Source organism: Acomys russatus, chromosome 1 (genome assembly GCF_903995435.1).
Source record: "Acomys russatus chromosome 1, mAcoRus1.1, whole genome shotgun sequence".
NCBI classification, from domain to species: domain Eukaryota; kingdom Metazoa; phylum Chordata; class Mammalia; order Rodentia; family Muridae; genus Acomys; species Acomys russatus.
This window is the reverse complement of record NC_067137.1, coordinates 80477320-80482316: the sequence shown is the minus strand read 5'-3', so window position 1 is coordinate 80482316 and position 4997 is coordinate 80477320. Positions and strand designations below refer to the sequence as shown.

Below are 4997 nucleotides of genomic sequence, written 5' to 3'. Positions count from 1 at the left end.
TTAGGTGTCTCTGGCCTGTGCGCTGGTCCGGCCTGTTCGCTGATCCTCTTCCCGATCCACATGCGCTCAAACTCGGTCTGAACCTGCTGCTCTTCTCGTCCTCTCTGCCCGTCTGTCTCTCACGTGCAAGGGCCGGTCTCCTCCTCCCATCAAGAGTCGATCAGAAACACAATAATCCAGGTAGAGTCCCCAGGTCCACTTCCTGAATTCCAGGCCCAGGATGGCTCCACCCAGTCTATCTCAAGGTTAATCTCAGAGAGTATCTATGGTGTGTCCAAGGGTAAAGCCCACCAAGACAGCTTTCACCTGTGACAACGCTTACAATCCTTCCCACAAAGAACCCTGGATGCTCTTCCAGAGGACTTGGGCTCAATTCCCAGCACTCATATGGTTGCATAAAAGCAACTGTTAACTCTAGCTCTACGGAATCTGATGCCATCTTCTGGCCCTGCAGGTACTGCACACACATGCTTTCACAGATATGCATGCAAACATTCACACACTTAAAACATAACATTTTTAAGAGGGCTTTCTCATTATTATTTTTATAAAGCATAGTGTGTTAGTTAGGGTTAGGGTTAATTACTTCCAGTAACTTAAGCACCAATCAACATCACCTCAAGTTTCTGTGTATCAGTAAAAATCAGGAGTGGCTTACCCATGGTCTGGATCAGAATGTGTCATTCAGGATGTTAAAATGTTGAAACATTATCTGAAAGCTTCCATGCGTTCTGGAAGACCACCACCAAAGTAACTGTCATGTGACCAGCAATCAGTATTGTTAGAGGCATTGAGCCCTCCCCACCCCCTTGGCCCTTCCTGGGGCTGCCTGAGTTGCTCATGGCTTCCCCCAGAACAGTGGTTCTCACTGGGTTCTCTTAAGACCATTGGAAAACATGGATATTTACATCATGATTCATACTACCAAAATTAAAAGTTATGAAATAGCAACAAAAATGATTTTCTGGTTGGGGTTACCACAACTGTATTAAAGGGCCACAGCATTAGGAAGGTTAAGAACTCCGGAGTGAGCCATTTAAGAAAGCAACGGAAGAACAGAGTGGCTCTTACAACCTTGTCTTAGGAGCAGTTTGCCATCCATCCCTGCCACATCTGGTCTTACAGGTCAGACCTCCTCACCACAGGAAAGAGCAGCAGTCTCTCTCTTTCTAACCCTCCACCTCATCTTTCATATGTATAGACTCTCTGTAGAAAGTCAATGAGTTCATGGTACAGAATTCTGTCAGATTATGTTATTTTGCCACTCAGAATCTTCCACTAACTCACTGCCAGAACCTGATATTAAGGCGTGACAAAAAGACAGGAGAATTAGGGATGCGTGGCAAAGGAAAGGAGTGGCTTGCCCAGAAGTCGGCTTGAAGGTCTGAAAAGCAAAACTTCCAGCACTGTCAGGGACTGCTTAGCATCCTTCTCCATTTACATTAAAAAGTGTGTCCCGCGCCCTTTGTGCGGCCCTAGTGGCCCCTCATTTTACTTACCAGATTATAAATACATTCAAGATGCCTCTGGAGCAACCCTACAACCCCGTCCACTTACCAAAAAGAAAGAGAAAAGGAAAAACCTCTTAGTCGCTCTAGAGATGGAAGAATAGGGACTAAAAACGGTCCACATGGCTAACCTCAGCCTTAATTGAGACTCTCCTTTGAGGAGCCTGTACATATCTTGGATACATTTTATTTTCCCATAACCCCTATGTTTAAAATCAATGTTAAAAGTGTCTTGTATGCCAGGCATGATGGTGCACACATTTAATTCCAGCACATAGCGGGCAGAGGCAGACAGATCTCTTTGAGTTCAGGGCAAGGCTGGGCTACATTGTGGCCAGGCATGCCAAGACTACATAGAGACCTTGTCAAAAAAAAAAAAGAAAAAAAAAAAAAAAAAGCCTTTTGGTTAACCAGATTCTCAGAGATGCCCCTTGGGTGTGCTTGTAGCCTTTCTCAATGCCTGTCTTTCTCTTTGTCATAAAATCCCAACTGATTAGGGGGATGGCTGAGGGTGGCAGTGTTCTGCTGTGCCTCGGTTGGTCCCTTACATTGACAATTTAACAACTAAATGCTGCAAGTCTTCACCACTTTATCGTCCTTGAATTTTTGCCTCACTCCACCTTTCCTCCATTGGCCTCCTTGTTCCTCTAACATTCTGACCTCTCTCACCACAGGCCCTTTGCACATGCTGTTCCAACTGCCCAGATATCTCAGCCCCTGCCACCACCACTCCTGCCTCCCCCGACCCCCATTCTCATAGGTCACACACCCACTTCATTTGGTCCCTAACTGAATCCCCTCGAGACTTTCTGTGGTCACTTCTTGCATTTCCTCATCATGTTCTTCGTTTTTCATAACACTCTTTCCACCCGACAATCTACTGCACATGTCAGTTTTGATCACTGTCGATCTCCCTCACCCCTGTGCTGGCGGCACTCCTCACAGCCTCAGGGACGTGAAGACATCTGGCTACAGCAGATGCCTGTAGCGCCCAGCATGTGATGACATGTAAATTAGCATCGTGAGAGGTCAGCAAAGCTTAGCTGACTCCTCATCGTGGTCCATGGTCATTCCCCCATCCACTCCAGTGTCCCCTGTACAGATATTCACAGCCTCACTGTTAACGCCTTGGCTTTGGTTGGCATTGAATTGTTTTGTAAACAACTGAAGAATTTCAAAACGAAGAAGGAATGTCTGTACAGGGGACACTGGAGTGGCCAGGCGTGGTGGCGCACGCCTTTAATCCCAGCACTCGGGAGGCAGAGGCAGGCGGATCGCTGTGAGTTCGAGGCCAGCCTGGTCTACAAAGTGAGTCCAGGACAGTCAAGGCTACACAGAGAAACCCTGTCTCGAAAAACAAAAAAACAAAAACAAAAACAAACAAACAAACAAACAAAACAGTGAGGCTGTGCTTGGGATACTCCTGAAAGTAATGAAGCTGAGAAGTGCTGGGGTCCTTTGGGTCTCTTCTAAGTGACTTGTTTTTCAGCTGGTCCTTCTAGAAACTGGATCTTTCCCTATAAAATAAGCAGTTTTGCTTTGGACCAATGAGTGGTCCACTAACTTACAGCGCACACAGCTGGGAGAGCATGTAGCCTGGACTGGATGGAGCCACGCTTGCATAATGAAGGCTTGGTCACTTTTAATTAGTCATGTTTTTATTCATAAAATGTTCAGTAAATGAACCCTTTTCGGATAGACTTGAGAATGGCACCTGCCTTAAATGAAATTGCAGTCAAAATCTAGAGTCTTGTAATAGATTGGAGAGTTGACACCGGGTGGGGACAAGCCTTTAAGGAACAGGCTCCTTGCTGGAAGCATTTAAGGACCATTTAATGTTTCTAGCAATTTCTTTGATTTTTACAGTCTTTGTTTATTTGTTCTTTGAATTTTGGATAGTTTCAAGATTTAGGATGGCGGGGGCTGGGGAGGTAGCTCAAAGGTTAAGAACACTGCCTGCTCTTCCAAAGGTCCTGAGTTCAATTCCCAGCAACCACATGATGACTCACAACCATCTACACTGAGATCTGGTGCCCTCTCTGGTGTGCAGGTGTACATGCAAACAGAACACTGTATACATAGTAATAAATAAATAAATCTAAAAAAAAAAAAAAAAAAAGATTTAGGATGGCTTCGTTTCCTCTGGCGGCAGCCATCGGGTGAGCCAAGATGGGTGCCTACAAATACATGCAGGAGCTAGGGAGGAAGAAGCAGTCTGGCGTGATACACTTCCTTCTGAGGGTCGGCTGCTGGCAATACCGACAGCTCTCCGCGCTGCACAGGGCTCCCCGCCCCCTCGGTCTGATAAGGCGCGAAGGCTGGGATACAAGGCCAAGCAAGGTTATGCCATTTACAGGATTTGTGTCTGCCGTGGTGGCCGCAAACGGCCAGTTCCTAAAGGTGCAAATTACGGCAAGCCTGTCCACCATGGTGTTAACCAGCTAAAGTTTGCAAGAAGCCTTCAGTCTGTTGCTGAGGAGAGAGGTGGACGCCATTGTGCGGCTCTGAGAGTCCTGAATTCTTACTGGGTTGGTGAAGATTCCACATATAAATTTTTTTGAGGTTATCCTCATTGATCCATTCCATAAAGCAGAAGAAATCTTGACACCCAGTGGATCACCAAGCCAGTCCACAAACACAGAGAGACGCGTGGACTGACATCTGTTGGCCCCAAGAGCTGTGGGCTTTGAAAGGGCCACAAGTTCTACCACACTATTGGTGGCTCTCGCTGTACAGCCTGGAGAAGACGCAATACTCTCCAGCTCCACCGTTACTGCTAATACATGTAATGTTTGTAAAATTCATGCCCAATAAACAATTTAGGACAGTAAAAAAAAAAAAAAAAAAAAAAAATCAGGATGGTGCCCAGTGGGGCGGGGGGGGGGGGTGGAGGAGTTGGGAGGGATGGCACATACCTTTAATCCCAGCACTTGGGAGGCAGAGGCAGGCAGAGGCAGCGACCTGTGAGTTTGAGGCCAGCCTGGTCTACAAAAGTGAGTCCAGGACAGTCAAGGTAACACAGAGAAACCCTGTCTCCAAAACAACAACAACAACAAAACAAACAAACAAACAAAACAAAACCAGAACAAAACAACAACAAAAACCCAGGATGGTGACTACAAGCTATAAAGTGACTTTATTATCTCATTAACATTTGGCGTATTGATCGGGGATCCAGCCCTACAGAAAAATTTCAATGGACAAATAATAATGGTGATTTAATAAGTAATATTGGAACCATGGGGGTGAGAGCTTGTTTGCTTTTTCTTTCTCAGACTCACTCATGGACTCCAATGTGGAATTATTGTAAAGACTCTCCTAAGTTAGCATCTACCTTATTTATATTATTAGGCAAATTTAGTATTTATACGATGTATTTTTATTGTATGTGGTGTGGCAGGAAATTTGATCCTGTTGTGAACCCTGAGATTGTGCAATGTAAAACCTGTTTTTACGTACGTGCGGAGGGCCTCACTCCTAGCCCACACC

The 4997-nt window shown here is 45.6% G+C and overlaps 1 pseudogene; it reads left to right on the top strand.

Annotated features, from left to right (window-relative positions):
- The first annotated feature begins 3677 nt into the window (after window positions 1-3677).
- LOC127196357 (60S ribosomal protein L15-like) lies at window positions 3678-4333 on the top strand (annotated as a pseudogene).
- The last annotated feature ends 664 nt before the right edge of the window (window positions 4334-4997 follow it).